This window comes from Jaculus jaculus, chromosome 1 (genome assembly GCF_020740685.1).
Source record: "Jaculus jaculus isolate mJacJac1 chromosome 1, mJacJac1.mat.Y.cur, whole genome shotgun sequence".
Classification (NCBI taxonomy): domain Eukaryota; kingdom Metazoa; phylum Chordata; class Mammalia; order Rodentia; family Dipodidae; genus Jaculus; species Jaculus jaculus.
Genome location: NC_059102.1, coordinates 335,383,836 through 335,400,825, shown reverse-complemented (window position 1 = coordinate 335,400,825; position 16,990 = coordinate 335,383,836).

Below are 16,990 nucleotides of genomic sequence, written 5' to 3'. Positions count from 1 at the left end.
TTTCTTTAACAATATTCTCTGGAGTGTGGATAAAGCAGCCATTTAAATCGTGTGTGTTACAACGTCATTTCTTTACCAGCCTTCCCTAACTCATTCGCCCCAGGATGATACAGGATGGTATAGGCAGTTCGATATGGGAATTACAAAGTTTTGGCGTTTGGATAACAAACTTTAAAGTTTAATGGGCAGGAAACGACAAGCGCCAACATCCCAAGCTCTCAGGTAAAGCCCTAGGACAGTCACGTTGGCCTGATACGTCGTGGATGACAGATCGTAAGCAAGCTTTCCTCGGAGTGCGCCTGTCAAAGCGCTCCAGTCACAAATGCTTCCGAGCTCCCCGCCGCAGCCTGGTGGCTGCCCTGCACCTTAAACAGCATTTAATAAGACAGCCGCGCTTACGACCTAAACACGCTCTATAAAAGCTGGGGCTCGCAGGAGCTGGGAAGCGGGAACACGAGTCGCTCATTTTTCTTTGGACAGGGGACAGGTATTTTCGTGTGTCCCTCCAGTTTAGTCATATCAAAGGTTGGATCAGGTGTTGTGACAACGCGGTCTTTGTGAGGTGCGCTGGGTCCCAGGGCAGAGGAGCCGCCGTCTCCCACGACACACACTCTGGTTCCTGGGACCTTAAGATTTCAGCGTCCAGTTCATCAAGCTGGGAAGATGTTGAGTCTTCTCTCTGCACAAGCACAGTGATGTCAGGATGCCTGTTTGAAGTCTACGCCCTATAGGAAACTTTTGGCACGGAATTCAAACAGTGAAAAGAAAAAAAAAAGGTGTGGGGGAGTTATCAGGTCAGCCAGGTTGGTGTTGGGGGTGAGCAGAGCCTTACCTGAATATACCGGTCTCCTTTTCTCCCCATCGCCGCCCCCAGTCACTCCCCCCTTCCCGTACAGAAACAACCCAGTCCACAGCCCAGCTCGCAACACGCGGCTCACACCTCCGGAGCAGGGCCGCTGATCAGGGGTCCTGACACGGATGAGACCGAGGGCTGGGAACTGAAGTCACTTACCACTGTGCCTATTAGACGGGGTGGAACGAGGCTCCTTTTGGTTAGGTACTTTCGAGGTAAGCGGGTGTAGTGAGCAGAGAACTTGGGGATTCTGAGGATGAATTAAAGCTACCTTCTTCCCGCTTTTTTCTCTCTCTTTTTCATGCCATTACTTTTAAGAATCGGTTTGAACATACAGTCAGCACAAACCCGCAAACAGACTGGTGGGAGTGGAGTATATGCCCACCCCACCTTAAAGCCCTCAGTTCAGTCTGACATTTAAAAGAGAGGAGCCAGGGAAGGAATGGGAGAAAGAGAGAGAGAGGATTCAGACCCTAGAACTTAAGCCCACAAGTGCGTGTGCATTGCACTCGGCCGCATGCACGTTTCACACCCGCCACGCCTGGGATCTGTCGGCGGGAAAACTTCCCTGCCCTCCCCAGCGAGCCCTCGGTCGCGCCGCGGGGCACAGCAGGCCTGCGGGGAAGTCGGGGTGACGCCCGGGGCTGAGAGCGGCCGCCTGCGCGGCGGAGGCTCGGCCGCGACCGTCCCCAGCTCGCACCGGGGCGCCGCCGCCGAGCCGAGCCGCGTGGCGAAACCCGAGCGCGCGACGCCGCCGGGAGCGAGCTGCACGCGCAGCCGGCGCCGGGTGCTGCCGCGCCGGGCCCTGCCCTGTCCCCGCTGTCGCGGGCGGCGAGCAGGCCTGGCTCTTGGCAAACTCTCTGGCCGGGGCTGCGGCGCCCTCCCGGCGTTGTGACGGCCCCGGAGCGGGGCGCGAGGCCCAAGGCCCCTCCGTCTCCCGGAGACTCCGGTTCGCTTTCCGCCAGGGAAGGAGCGATCCGTCATCTGGGAGGCGAGAAGTCGCCGAGGATTCCGGCTCCGTCGGTGAAGCCGGAGGCCAAACCTGGGGTCAAAGCAAGCCCTTCCTGGGCCTCCGGGCCTGCCCGGCCGCAGCCACCGGGAAGTGGACGGGGGGCCGGGCCCGTCTCGGGACCGAAGCCTCCGCGCAGGTTGTCGGTCTGCAAGATGCTCTTTGCATTACTGGCGAAACTTGCAGTTCGCTCAACACACTTGTTACCTTGTTTTTATCCCCTTTCTGAGCTTTCTTACAGCCTTTAGGGTGGGGTGGGGGGGGGGACACAACGCGTGCAACTAATGTAGAATCCTGCCAACAGTCATCTTCAGTAACTAATTTAAAAGCCGGAGAACAGTCATCTTCAGACCCTAAAACTGGCCATGGGGCTCCGAGTCAGAGCCACTGCAGAGGTAAATGTGGGCGTGCATTTCGGAAGAGGATGCTGGGGGACCTCAGCCGGCTCCCACCCACCGCTGCCACCCACCTGAGGAAGGGCGAAGACGGAGCCGCCAACCCCAGGGCAGACCCGCCCGCCGCAGGTGGCCTGGAGGCAGACCCACCCCCGGCCTCTCCCGGCTCGCCGCCTGCGCCCAGCGAGAAGCCAGACCCAACCTGGATCTGCTCGGAATGGTGGGGAGAAAGCGAAATGCCACGAGATCAGTAGCAAGTCGCAGCTGTGCGTTGGTCTCTTGGGATCCCCACTGCTTAGAAGCCTCCCAGTGATGTTTGTTTAACCAACAGCTTTCAAAGTAAACACCAGCGAGTCACTCCAAAGACGCTGAAATGTAACCCTTACCAGAATTGAGAGTCATGAGTGCTGGCAGAAAAAGTAAAATAATAATAATAATAATAATAATAATAATAATAATAATAATAATGCTCCCGCCCCCAAGAAGAGCCCTCCACTTTACCTCAAGGGGCACAAGCTTGCCCCCAAAGTATAACTTGATAGGAAAGGCTCATTAGAACAATGTGACCTCGATGGAAGCCACATGTTCCCCACAACATCACGGAGATGAGGATGGTGTTTGTTGGTGATTGCGGGGGTCACACGACCACTTAATTTTAAGGAAGTGGGTGTCCTCGATCAAAGTGGGAGCGTCCCCGACCCAGGGGGAATGAGGAGTAGGCTGCGAGCTCTTCGCCGCCAGCGCTGGCTTTGCCTGGGGCACCGAACTTAGCAATATCAAGATATTAACAGATGGCGCTGGGCACGGGAGGCGGTTACTTACATAATCCGGCCTCTCCGCCCCGCGGAGCCGCGGGGAGAGGCGCCCGCCAGGCCGCGCGCCTTCCTGGGGTGTTCTCCTCTCCTGAAAGCACTTGCCTGTGCCCAGTCCCAGCCAGGCTTCGAGGGCGAGGATTTGGAAAGGCCGTGATTTCAGGAAAAATAAAAGAAAATTAATTAAAAAGAAAAAGTGACATATACACCGGTCTGTTTGTGCGTTATCCTGTTCAGTCCACCTTGGGGGGCGGGGGAGAGGCCGGAGGGAGACCCCGGGTCAGAGATAAGCAGGGGGGGGGATGTCTGCTGGGACCTCGGGGTGCTCTCTGGGAACCTCAGGGGTGGGTGTCAGAGTGGAATCTACGCGCTTCGCCCGCCGCAGCACACACCACCACTGGCTCACTCGAGCTCGTCTCTGGGTGCCCGGGAAGCACAAAGGAGGCTCGGGGGTGGGGTGGGCGAGGGTGCGAATGTGGGCGGGCTCCTTTGCACGCGGGGGCGCCGTGGGCGAAGTCACGCGGAGTGCCAGGGCACCGTCACCCTCCCGAGCCTGGGCAGGGTTGAAGGCGCTCTTTGAAGCTTTCAGAAGGAGTTGCTGGGTGGTCGCCTGCTGTCTCACGCCCTCCCTCACCTCCCGAGAGGCCCGGTCCCTGCCAGGGTGCCAGTGTCCCTCTGGGTGTGTTCGCCCATCCTCCTCCCTGCTGGGGACCCCGACTGCCAAACCCTGCGAGGACCCCGCCTGCTTGTGCTGAAAAAGTTTGGGCTGGGAGTGGGGGGAGGCGGAGAGTCCGCCCCGGCGGCGCTACGGGAGCGGGGCTGGCGGGCCCTGTCCCCCGTCCACCCCCCCCCCCCCCCCGTCCCCCGGCCGCCCTTCCGCGCCGCGGCCTCGCGCTAGGTGTCGCGGCCTCCCCGCTCCGGAGTCGCTGAGCTCGGGATGCTGCAGCGGCGACGCCACGTCCCCTGCAGAGCGAGCGCGCGGCCCGGCCCGGCCACCTCGCCGGCTCGCGGGGCCTGTCCCCGCCCCGGTCCCCGCGGCCGCGGCCTTTTCTCCCCGGCGCCGCAGGGCTGCAGCGCGGATGCGCTCGCCCGGGCTCCGCACACGCCGGGGGCGCAGAGGGCAGCCACCTGCTCCCGAGCGCAGCCGAGCCGGGCACGGAGACGTGGGCCGCCGCCCGTGGGCCTGCGCGGTCCCCGCCGCGTCCCCTCCCCCGCCGCCCGCCTGTTGCTGCGGGGACCGCGCGGTGGCGGCGCGCCACAGCCCAGGTCCCGAGCAGCGGGGACTCTCCAGCGCGGGCCCGAGGGGCGGCGACCTGGGAAGGCTTGGGCATCTCCCTTCTGCCCGCTCTGGCCAGTTGATGTAAGAATATTTGGCCATTACCGCGGCTTCCCTTTCTTTGGTCTTTGGAGTCAAGGGCGAGGAATTCGGAGGACGTGCCCCATTTTCCGGGGCTTTGTCGATAGGACTTAGGTTACCCATACTTACAAAGCCTTGATTCCGGATGAGGAGGTTTAGACCCAAACAGGCAGAGTACAGAACCCCGAGGGACGAGGGAGAAGGAAGACAGCAGTTTGGACTTATTCCGGGAGAGAGTGTAACTCTGGAAAAGTTGCATTTTGTTTAAATTAGAGCAAGACCAAGCTGAAAGCCAGATTTCTATAATTTTTCTGGTAATATTTCTTTTATGAAGTATCTAAGTGTCTGTTTGTCATCATTTTGAGATCAAAAGGCAAGACCACATGCTGCATAGTTGCTCGAAATTGCTATTTAAATATGTTTTAAACGTTTTATCCAACATGGAGGAAGGAGGCTCTTCAGAGACAAGATGGCCTGGGAGACAGTTTGATGTGGAACAGGGGATCTGAAACCCTGCTCAAGAGAATCTCCGAAAAAGCTTTAAAAAGATGGGAAGATTTCTGGTTCTGACCCCCTCCTCCAGGAGATGGGAAGGAGGTGCTGGAAATCTGGAGGTCTCAGCGTGCCACCGCTGAGGATTACTGGACTCTGACCTTGGGGTGGTCCTTGTCCCAGCCTCAGTTAGCTTTGCCTGTACAATGGGGATGATGTCAGAATCAGAGTTGTTGAAAGGGTTATACACAGTGCCAAGCTCTTCATCAGAGGATCGGGGTTCCAAAATGTGGAACCTAATTTGGTCACAAGCTGGGCCTCATGCCTAGGGACCTCCCCTGGCCCCCGAAGTTTTGGTCAAGCTAGCTGAAGTGCTGTGTGCAGAGTTCATATGCACATTTGCCTCTTGTAGATCTGTACCTTGTGCGTTTTATATGCTTCTGCCACACGTCCTGTAGACCACATAAAACAGAATTGGTTCCTGTCTGGAAGCTAGGCCTCTTGCTCATGTCAGGCCCACTGCAAGACAGGTGCCATTGACCCATCGAAAAGCCTGCTTTTCCTCCCTTTGGGGGCCCTTTCACCTCCCCTACTTCACAGACAGCAGACCTTCCCTATGGAAGCCATAGGTCAGGCCAATGCAATCACAGGACACAACGTTCTAGTAGAGAGGAAACAACAAGCAGGAAAAAACAGAACAGGTCAACGTTCATGGGAAAACAAAAGCCAGTGTATGTCAGGTGCTTTTACATGTTCGAGTAAACAACTCCCCCAAATGCATGTGAAGTTCAAAAAGAATGTTTCACAAAATTGTGCTCAAAACATCTGCTCCAAGTGCGTGGCAAGGTAATGCAGGGGGAGCAGGGAAGGAGAGGGCGGAAAGGTGCCATGCCTGGCTGCCACCACGCAGCAGTGCACGGGAGGAGAGCCAAGGTAATGGAGCGGGCTGATCGGGAGCCCGGCCACTTTAGAAGGAGAGAGAGAAGGTTTTGTGTTGGCACCTTGAGAAGGATTGGGCTAAAGAGTCACAGCTCCCAGGGTACAGTAAGGACTGTGAGCTGGGGAAACCCAGCCTCCAGTGAGTGGACGCTGGGATGTGGGTTGGGTCACTCCCTGAATGAGGGGGAGTGGTTGACATCTCCTTCCCATGCCTGCCCTGGGCCCCGGGATGCTGGTGGGTGTCTCTGGGGAGTGTGGAAAGGTACTGCTCTCTGGTTACTCTGTGGAAAGGTGGGAAATGCCTGTGATTCTAGAGGATCAAAACAAAGGGCACCCCAACACAACTAGAGAGGAGTGTGTATCTGGAGCCAGGTGGTTGTAAGCACATAGTGATTTGTGGCTCTTCTCTTCAAGCCTCCTCTTCCTGGTGGAAAGAACAGTTTTGCCTGCACTTGCCCTGAGGAGGGCAGGGGGAAGAGAGTCACCGACGGGGTGGCAGCAGCGGGTGGCGGGATGGGCAGAAAGTACATGGGGTGGATGGTGAGGTAGGGCGTTAGACTATGAGTGGGCTGGACAGAGTTCACATGCAGCTGGGGTCCCTGGGGGGAGTCAGTAGGGAGCTTAGGGGGAGAAGGAGGGGTGAGGAACTAGGGGTCACCAGAGAACTGGGTGGATATGTAGCACACTTCCTGATCCCAGGACCCTTGGGTGAGCAGAGTGTTGAAGTATCATCTGGGAATGAAGGGAGACTCTGAAAAAAGGCAAGGTGTGATGATAGATTTGGCCCAGGCTCTAGCCTGGGTGGAGGGCCATGCTTCTTGGCTTCCTCTCCCCAGACATTGGAAGCAACTAGCTTGCTAATCCCTGGCTGGCTAGAGGAGTTGGACTGACAGCTCAGCAGCCGCCACCTTTGGAGGACAGACACATCTTGGGGCTTTTTCCTTGAGGGGTGTGTGTGTGTGTGTGTGTGTGTGTGTGTGTGTGTGTGTGTGTTTGGGAGCTAGGGTTTACCACCTCTGTCCCATCAGCGACCTCAGCCTGCAGGGAGGGGACCAGGGCTGTGTTGTTCCCTCCAAGGTTGCTGCTGCCTCCTCCCCACTACCAGCTTCCTCCTGTGTTCCCACCCGAGGCCCACGGTGCCACCTTCACTCCTCCAGGATCCCTTGTCTTTCTCTGGGGCTCTGATTCTGACCATAGCTCTGAAAGTTATTAACTGCATTTGACTTGGTCAGGCTTCTGAAACTTCAGTTGGGAGCTCTGTTCTAGAGAAATCTGAACGAGGAGCAAAAGTGTAAAGATCTTTTTTTCATCTCAAAAGTGGTCTTTCAGTAAAAGTAAGGTGGCCGGCACAGGGACACCCACCAGCAATGGCAGCACTTGCCTTGCTCATTGAGAGCTTTCCCTGGGGTGCCCACTCCACACTCCATCCTCCTTCCTTTTTAAAAAATTCATTGACAATGCCGTAAGTTATAGGAAAGGCCCTCATCTTAAACATAGCCTTTAAAGGTTGGAAAGGGAAATAGATTGACGTTAAATGCACAGCACATTGTCAGGCCCACTGATTGTAGGGACGTAATAAAATATGAGAATCTTGGGAGGAAGAAAGCTGACTATGTGCAGTTCTCCCAACAGCAAGAAGGATTATCCCCAGAGCATGGATGAGTCAACAGAGGCTGGAGCTGGTCCCACCACTTGATCAAGCCCCCCCCAGTCCAAGCAAGGCTTGCATTGGAACCCCTGGGTCCTCCTGCAGTCCAAGTGGAGATACTTTCTCCAAGGCCACAGGCCCTGCTTAGGGACTGGGCTTTATGGAGCTGTTTTCTTGGCCCCCGTTTTACCTTGACCCCCTTTGTCATGATTACCCACCCCTCCTTGTGGACATTTCCATGACAAAGTTACTCAGTGGAGGAAAAAGCACCAAGTAGTCAAATTACCTTTTTTTTTTTTTAGACTCAAAGTCTGTAGAGGGTAAAAAACACGAATGCCAGGTTTTGCTGGGCACCACAGGAAGTCCATACATTCAAGGATGCCTGAATTGCTGAAAATAGAATTGTAAAAAATAAAAAAGGTTGGGGGGGGAGAGCAAAGGAAACTAATCCTATTAAACGTAGTAGCATGTTTTTGTGGCACGCAGGGAGAGATTAAACACAGGAAAGGGGATAAACACTGCTTCAGTTTCACTAAACTAATGTGACAACTTGTCATTGGAGATCTTTACAGCTTGTTCGTAGATGGCTAGTGGATTCTGACGCAGTTTCATTCCTTTTCTTTGTGTCCCCATGAAGTTTTCTTTTCTTTTCTTTTTATAAATTTTCTTTCTTTTCCTGTTTCTTTTTTCTCCACACTGCCCTATTTTGCTTTTTAATCCTTACTGTCTCTCTCAAGTCAAAACATTTAGCTGGCTCTAATCAAGATTTGGTTTTGAAGATGCCCCTTGACCTTGGGCTGAGCAGAGCAGTGCCTGCAAAGTCCATTCTTCCCCACCACCGGCGGTCCTGGGACTCCAGACCCGAGAGCCTAAGGGGTGCTGGCGATCAAGGCTTTGCCTGTCCCCCCACCCCATTCCCCCCCTTTTTTTTTGCCTCTTGTCATGGTTCTCTTCTTCTCTTCTACCCTTTCCCTCTTCTCTGTCTTCCCTTTCTGTTTCTGCCCTTTTGGTGACTTTACTCTCATCTTTTTTTTTTTTTCCTATTTTTTCCCATGCTTTGATTCTTTTTCTCTTCTATTCTTTTTCAAACTCTTTTCTGGTTTCTTCTCCTGTTTCTATTTTCTCACCTGCTTTCTTCTCTTTTTTAGGGATTTCCAGTTTTTCCCCTTTCCAAACTCTTATCTTATTTGATTTATTTATGTGTAAGGAGGGGGGGAGGGAGGGAGAAAGGGAGAGAAAAAAAGAGAATGGTCACACCAGGGCGTCTTGCCACTGCACATCATCTCCCAGATGCATGTACCACTTTGTGCATCTGGTTTTATATGGGTACTGAGGAACTAGACTTGGGTTAGGTTTTGCAGGCAAGTGCCTTAACCTCTGAATCATCTCTCCAGCACTCCAAACTCTAACTTCTGTAATTTCCCTTGTCTCCTTGCTTTCCTTTCAAATTCTCTTTTTTAGAATACAGTGGGTTTTTTGTTTGTTTGTTTGTTTGTTTTGTTTTTAAGGGAGAGGTGTGCTGGGTACAAAACCTAGAGTCTCTTCTGTGCTCAGCAAGTTCTCTACCACTGAGGCATGTCCGCAGCCATGCTTTCCTGGAATTTCATTCCTGTCCTTAATGTTATTCAACAGCCTTTCTTTTTTCTTTTCCTTCAAACAGCACTGTGAAATGTCTAGAGGAAGCTTAAGGACTCTGGAAGGTTTCCATGCTGAAGTAACTGCAGACAAATGGGTCTGTGGAGAGTAACCCCAGAGAACGAAGGAAGAGCTGAGCTAGGTCCAGAGGAAGTGAGAACACGAGTCTTGGTCACTGTCTTTCCGAAGCAGGTGTCCAGCCTGTTTGGAAATGTGGCTGGCTGTCCCTCCCTGTGGCTTTGGCACCCTCTGGCCTGAGCCCCCCCCCCCAAGCTTTCCCCACAGGCTTACCACCAGAGGCGAGATGTTGAGTCAATGGAAAAACAACATTCGCCAACATTAAAGGGAGACTGTTTGGAAAAGGAAGGCCCTGCTGAGGCGCAGAGGAAGCCTGTGCGTTAACACGGGCCACCTCTTATCTGGGGCAGCTGGGCCTGAGCCGCGTGTGCGGCTCCCCGCTTGGCCAAGAGGTCCTCTGCAAACAGCCGGCCTTGGGACCGAGGGGCTGAGCTTACTCCCCGGTACTCCAGGACTATTAGAGACAAAGGGACATTGCTTAACTTGCAGAGATGGAGAAACAGAGACGGAGAAGCAGCTTCCCAGTGGCTCTGTTTCCCAACCATTGCGCTGGGCGCTGCTCGCGTGGGCCTGGGGCCTTGTTCCCACGCTCTGTGAGCAGCAGCCATTCTGTCCCAAATATGAATGATGGGCAAGGACAAGCTAAAGAGACCCCAAGGGGAAAAAAGAAAAAGGCATGTGCGTAGGCTCTCCCTGACTCTCCAGTGCAGACTATTAAGTCTTGAGCCAGCTCGTGATGGAAAGATAACATAAATGGCTAATCAGTCAAGAATTAACCATAGCACCTTTAGTGGCTCAGTCAGCCAGAGCCTGCTGACACTTTGAGAAACTTGCTGTGGTGGGAAGGGTCAGAGCCACCTTCTGTGAGAGACGCTTGTCTGTTCCTTCTGCCACAGACCCACTCCTGGATTCATTGTAACAGGGTAAAACTATGCCTGTGGCTACTATTGAAATCTTTTCCAGAGGTTAAGTCCTTCAGATAACTTCTGGAAATTTCACTTTGGGAAACCTCAGCCTGTTGGGTGTGTGTGTGTGTGTGTGTGTGTGTGTGCGCGCGCGCGCGTGTGTGTGCACAGAACAGCTTGCAGGTCCATTTTGCTTCCAGGTCAGTTTGAATTAAACGCCACATGTGTTCTGATTGTTTGCACATTAATCTCAGGGAACCTTCCTTTCTTTCCTTCATATTCCTCCTGTTGATCTCTACTTGACTCTGGGTCTGCAGACATAACTGCGTCTTGTTTTTCTCAGTGTGTTTAAAGGGATCAGGAAGGCTTTGACATAATAAGCTACCACACAGTCCTACCAAAGCAAGAAAATGAAGTTTGAATTTTAAATAAGAGGAAAATTGAAAGTCTAACAAAGATTTGGTTTTGGTACTTTCGGTACATTGTTTATTTTGACTTCTTAGAGAAGCAACTTTTTTTTTTTGGTAAAATAGGCTTTTCTTAAGTTCATTTAAAATTGTTTTACATGTGTGTGCATGCATGTTCGGTATGTCAGGCACAGCGCACCACTCCCTGTGTGTGAGCGTGTGGACAGGCCAGAGGCAGACCTCTCGTGTCCTTCTCGGCAGCTTTCTACCCGACTTTGTGAGACCGTCTCTCCCTGAAACTGGAGCTCACCGTTTCTACTACGGCGTCGGGCCAGTGAAACTCCAGGGACCCTCCTGTGCCCTCCTCTCCAGCAGTGTGATTACAGGAATGCAAGCCACCCTGCCTGGTTGTTACAAGTGGGGCGGGAGCGTGTGCCCTCACGCTGGCACGAACGTGTGCCCTCACGCTGGCGCAGCAAGCACTGCGCTGCCTGAGCTATCTTCCCGGCCCTTCAGTCTGTTTGTAATTTTACTTCTTCACTTTTCTGTTGCTTTGCATTATTCCTCTGTAGGTCTCATTTAGTGTTGCCTCAGACACATAGTTATATATTAGATAAGAAAAATCAGCACAAGCAATCTGGTTTGAATTTTTCCCAAGGTCAAGTTGTAGGTCAATGAGCTTTGCTTCCAGGTTTATCTGTTCAAGGCACTGGAGAAGGACATTCTTTTGGGCAAGAGAGGAATGGCTGCGGGACTGTGATTACAGTAGTCCACCCCGTCAAAGGAAGGAGCAACCCAAACCATATGAGCTGGCTGCAGGACTCCAGGGTGTTACCCCTTTGTATGGAGGATGGGTATTCCAGATTCATTTCTGTGGGTCTAGGGTCTCAGCCTCTGTAATCACCAACACACCATTGTTCCGCTCTCCTCAGAGAACCCAGTAGGCTTCGTGCTCAATTAACCTCGGCCTGCTAGGGGGGCTTGCCAATGAGTGGAAATTCTGCCAATGGTCTGTGGCACCCTTTTCAACGGACACTAATTGAATGGCACTTCTTTTTCTCCCCCAAATCATCCACCTGTCCTTTCTTATGCAACACCTGAGTTTCAAAACGGGTAGAAACAAGCTTTCTTCCAATCACACATTTGGCTTTAGAAGAAAATCTATGAATTAGATAATATATAACCTATTGTAGCCTTGTAACTAAGTGTACATACTAACCTGCTTGAAGCAAATGCTAAATATAAAATAAATTCAGCTTTATTTTTCTTTGTTACTAAAAATCTTGCTTTTGTGAAGGTAGTAAGTGCCTCATTTAGATATTGTGGTGTTTTGAATGGTTTAGGGTGCAAATAAGAGTGAAAAGGTGAGGAAGGAACAGTGAGTTTTTTTTTTTTTTTTTTTTTTGAGGTAGAATCTTGCTCTAAACCAGGCTGACCTAGAATTCACTAGATAGTCTAGGCTGACCTCAAACTCATAGTTCTATCTTGGCTTCCTGAGTGCTGGGATTAAAGGCATGTGCCACCAGGCGTGACCTTATTATTATTTTTGTTGTTGTTGTTTAAAATTTAGTTTTATTAAATGTATTGGCCAAAAAATCTAAGATCTAGTTGTTTAAAATCAGTTTTTATATTAGTTTTTGACTGTTTTAAAACACCAAAATCTATTTTAGTTACAACGGTCCTGTGAAGTGGAGAATACACATCATCTCTGAGGTTCAGCAGCTCAGATATAAAAGTGAGGTTACGAAAAATAGAACTGGAGTCTGTCTTTCAACAAGCCAAAAGACACTCGCAATTATAATGTTCGTTCTTGAGTTCTGTGCTAACGAGGGCTGCAAATATGGGTCTTAACATTGCCTGGTTTAGTTGCAACTACTATGGGGAAAATAATTACTGTTTGTCCCTTGGGAGTTTCTTAAGGAAAAGAGAAGTCAATTTCCATCAATGAGCAAGATTTTTCTCTCCAAGGGTTATTGATTTGGACATTGACTTCCCAGTGGTGAGCTATTTCCCTCAGACCCCTACTGGGAACTGTTAGGTGACAAGCCTTTTATGAACCAATAGACATGCTGTTTTCAGTACAGTCGTGTTATCAGGGAGATTCTAGCTTCTGAGTGTGGCTGCATTGGGAAATGTCACCCTTTGTAGGTCTGTTAAACGCTCCTAAGGACTGTCTTCTAAGTTGATAAAGCCCTGTCCCAGTGGGGCACAGCCTCTGTGATGGAGGAGTAGGAGGCAGGGAATACCTGCCACTTGTGCTTGCCCCTCAGCTATGTGTCTCCTTGGCATGTGCCTAGTCCAGACTCACATCCAGCCATTTCAATGTCTTCATGACTTCTTGCCCTCCTTGATACAATGGAGCCTCCAGGTAATTGTTCTGAATGTGTATGTGGGTGTGTGTCCATGTGGAGGCAAGAGGTCCCCATGAAGCACCCTCTGCTGTTGTTTGATTTTTTTTAAAATATTTTATTTATTTATTTATTTGAGAGCGACAGACACAGAGAGAAAGACAGATAGAGGGAAAGAGAGAGAATGCGTGCGCCAGGGCTTCCAGCCTCTGCAAACGAACTCCAGACGTGTGCGCCCCCTTGTGCATCTGGCTAATGTGGGACCTGGGGAACCGAGCCTCGAACCGGGGTCCTTAGGCTTCACAGGCAAGCGCTTAACCGCTAAGCCATCTCTCCAGCCCTGTTGTTTGATTTTTTGAGACATGATTTCTCACTACCCTGGAACCCACTGTTCAGCTCGACAAATTAGCTACCAAGTAAGCTCTGGGGTTACTCCTGCCTCTCCCGCCCCAGCACTGGGCTACAGCAATGTGTACCATGCCTGGCATTTTACGTGGGTGTTGGGCACTGGATCCAAACTCAGGTCCTCATACTTGCTCAGCAAGTACTTTACCCCTGAGCCAGTCACCAACAGACCCAATACTCATATTTTTAATCTAGAAAATGAACCAAAAGCTTTTTATTTTTTGACACAGGATCTCATGATGGAACCCAGAATCACTTCAAACTCACTATGTAGCCCAAGTTAGCCTCCAATATAGGACAATTCTACCTCAGCTTCCTGAGTGCTGGGATTACAAGAATGTGCCACCAGGCCTGGCTTGAACCAAATTTTTAATTTGCCAGAGCAACCACTATGTAAAGAAACCACGTGGGGCCAGGCATGGTGGTATAGGCCTTTAATCCCAGCACTCAGGAGTCAGACGCAGAGGATTGCTGTGAATTTGAGGCCACTCTGAGACTACATAGTGAATTCCCGGTCAGCCTGGGCTATAGGGAGACCCTACTTCAAAAAACAAAACAAAACAAAAAAGAGTGGAAATGGAAGAAAGGACAGGGGACTTAGAATTCTTGTCTACACCAGTGACCTTTGTCTGATCAGGTGTCCCTAGGCCACATGTATTCTAGGAAAGTTACAAATGCAGCTCAGCATATTTTTAAATGACAGCATCACGTCACAATGCCCAAAAATTAAAACCCCCTCTGGTCTAAATTATCTCATTGATTTGGATTTGTATGTAACTTCTTTTTTTTTTTTGTTGTTGTTGTTTGTTTTTTGAGGTAGAGTCTCACTCTAATCCAGGCTGACCTTGAGCTAACTCTGTAGCTTCAGGCTGGCCTCAAACTCACAGTGATCCTTTTACCTCTGCCTTCCAAGTGTTGGGATTAAGAGCATGCACCACCACACCCGATTTAACATATTTTCTTTTCTTTCTTTTTTTGGGGGGGAGGGGGTTAGAGGCAGGGTCTCACTCTAGCTCAGGCTGACCTGGAATTCACTCTGTAGTCTCAGGGTGGCCTTGAACTTATAGCGATCCTTCTACCTCTGCTTCCTGAGTGCTGGGATTAAAGGCATGTACCACCATGCCAGTTTAACATATTTTCTTAATGCATTTCCTTAAAGGACATTTTAAGGGGTACATTTGGGATTATCATTCATCAGTTTTAATTCTAATAACTCACCATGTGAGTTTTAGAATAAAATCCCAAATCTTGAGTATGACCCCCAGAATTTTGAATAGCCTGGTTTGTTCTGTGCTCCTGCCTCATATCTTGAAATCTCCTTCTCTCATCACATTGTCATGCCACTGGCCTTTCCCCCTTTAACTCCAGAAACACATCTCTACAAGCTATGGTCTCTTATGAAAAGCTCCCTGCTAATTTCCAAATGTGGTTTCCCCCTGAACTCATGCAAGAATTAATACCCAAACTCTATATTAATGGTGTTAAGTGGATGAAACCTAAGCATCCCCTGAAGTTTAAAAATATAGCCTAGAATGGTTGTAAGTGGTAAGGTCCTCCCAGCAGAGCCCCATGGTGGAAGCCTGGTGGCTGTGTAAGGAGAGGAAGGCCCTCTCCTTACACAAGAGACACACCCTGTTCTCTCCACAACGTGCTCCAGCCAGGGGAGACCTTCCCCAGAGCCTAGGTCGCGATGGTTCGACTGCTAGGCTCTAAAGTTTTGAGCTAAAAAAAGTATTTTTTTCCTCTCTTCCTCCCTTCCTCCCTCCCTCCCTTCTTCCTTCCCTCCCTCCTTCCCTCCCTGCCTCCCTTCCTCCCTCCCTTCCTTTCTTCCTTTCTGTTTTTTCAAGGAAGAGTCTCACTCTAGCTTAGACTGACCTGTAATTCACTACGTAGTCTGAGACTGGCCTTGAATTCACAGTGATCCTCCTCCTACCTCAGCCTCCTAAGTGTTGGGATTAAAAGTGTGCAACACCGCACCAGACTCAAATCTACCTTTTTAAAAAAAATATTTTATTTATTTATTTGGCAGAGAGAGAGAGAGAGAGAGAGAGAGAGAGAGAGAGAGAGAGAGAGCACGAGTGAGCATGTCAGGGCCTCCAGCCATTGCAAATGAACTCCAGACACATGCGCCCCCTTGTGTATTTGGTTAATGTGGGTCCTGGGGAATTGAACTTGGGTCCTTTGGCTTTGCAGGCAAATGCCTTAACCAGTAGGCCATCCCTCCAGCCCTTAAGGTTGTTATTTTTAAAAACATTTAGTTTTATTTATTAAATCTACCTTATTTATAAAGTTGTCTGCCTCAGGTATTTTATTATAGCAACAGAAAGCTGACCAATGCGCCCTTATTCCCTTCTCCAAACTTCTCTTTATTTATTTATTTTTTGAGTTAGGGCTTTGCTCCAGCCAGGCTGATATGCAATTCACTATGTAGTCTCAGGGTGGGTTTGAACTCACAGTGATCCCCCTACCTCTGCCTCTTGTGCTGAGATTAAAAGCATGTACCACCATGCCCAGCCAAAACTTCTCATTTTGGGGGGTTGTAACCTAGGAGGCATTTGAAAAAGGATACCTTTGCTTTCTGAGTTAGAGATCCTAATTATGTATACCTATAACACTCACTATAACTTTTATTTGCTGATAAATGATGTAAGTTATATGTTCAACCATATTCTTTTTAAAAAATATTTTATTTATTTGCAAGGGGAAAGAAAGAGAGAGAGACTATGGCTGTGACCACTGCAAATGAACTCCAGATGCATGTGCCACTTTGTGCATCTGGCTTTACATGGGCACTGAAGAATTGAACCTCACCATCAGGCTTTTCAAATAAGTACCTTTAACTACTGATCAATCTTCAGCATCAACCATATTCTTTTAGTGCTTCAGGTAGCTTAACTGTTGAAAATAGGTCATCAAAACCCCCACCTCATAAGAGTTTATTTTAGTCAGTGAGGCAATAAACATGAAACAATATACACCTGCTATCATGTCAGAGAGCATACATACTCTGGGAAAAAGCTGGGGCAGAACACAGAGAAGACTGGAGGTGGATGGAAGATGCTATAAGGGAAGACATCTCCATGCTGAGTTCCCAGTACCTAGCCAAGAGTCCAGTTCCTACGATGCCCAGCCGGCATTTGCTGAGTGAGGATCATATTGGTTAACGATGAGAAGTACAAGGGCAGTAATTAGGGCTGAGCGGGTTATATAACCATGCTTGTTTCTCACCAAATTCCCTGACTCTCTCTGGGACAGTGCAGACTGGGTGTCAACGTTGTCCACAGCATGAGCCCTAATCAGCGGTGACTCCTGTTAGTTACATTCATACCTGTGGAGTGGAAGCCATATGTGGTTTCTACTTAATCACCATGGGCCAGGTTGCAAGTGGTTGGTGAATGGAGTATCTCTGCTTTGAAGAACCGGTGTTCTGATCTGTTTCTATTTATATTGATGATGAACTATTTTGCAGCGAGGAGGAGCAGGAGTTTTTCTGTCATCCACATGCATGTTTCTAAATGACTAATGAAGACAATCTGGAACTGGCAGATTTCGCCTCCACTTGGACAGATGTAGCTCGCGTGGACGTTGTGTGACTTTCTCAGCTCACTGTCTTCCTGTTCCCTTTGCAATGATATCATTTATTGGCATTTTTTGTGTTCAATGTTGTCTTTTGCATTTTATATCATATCTCTGTTGGCTTGGATTTA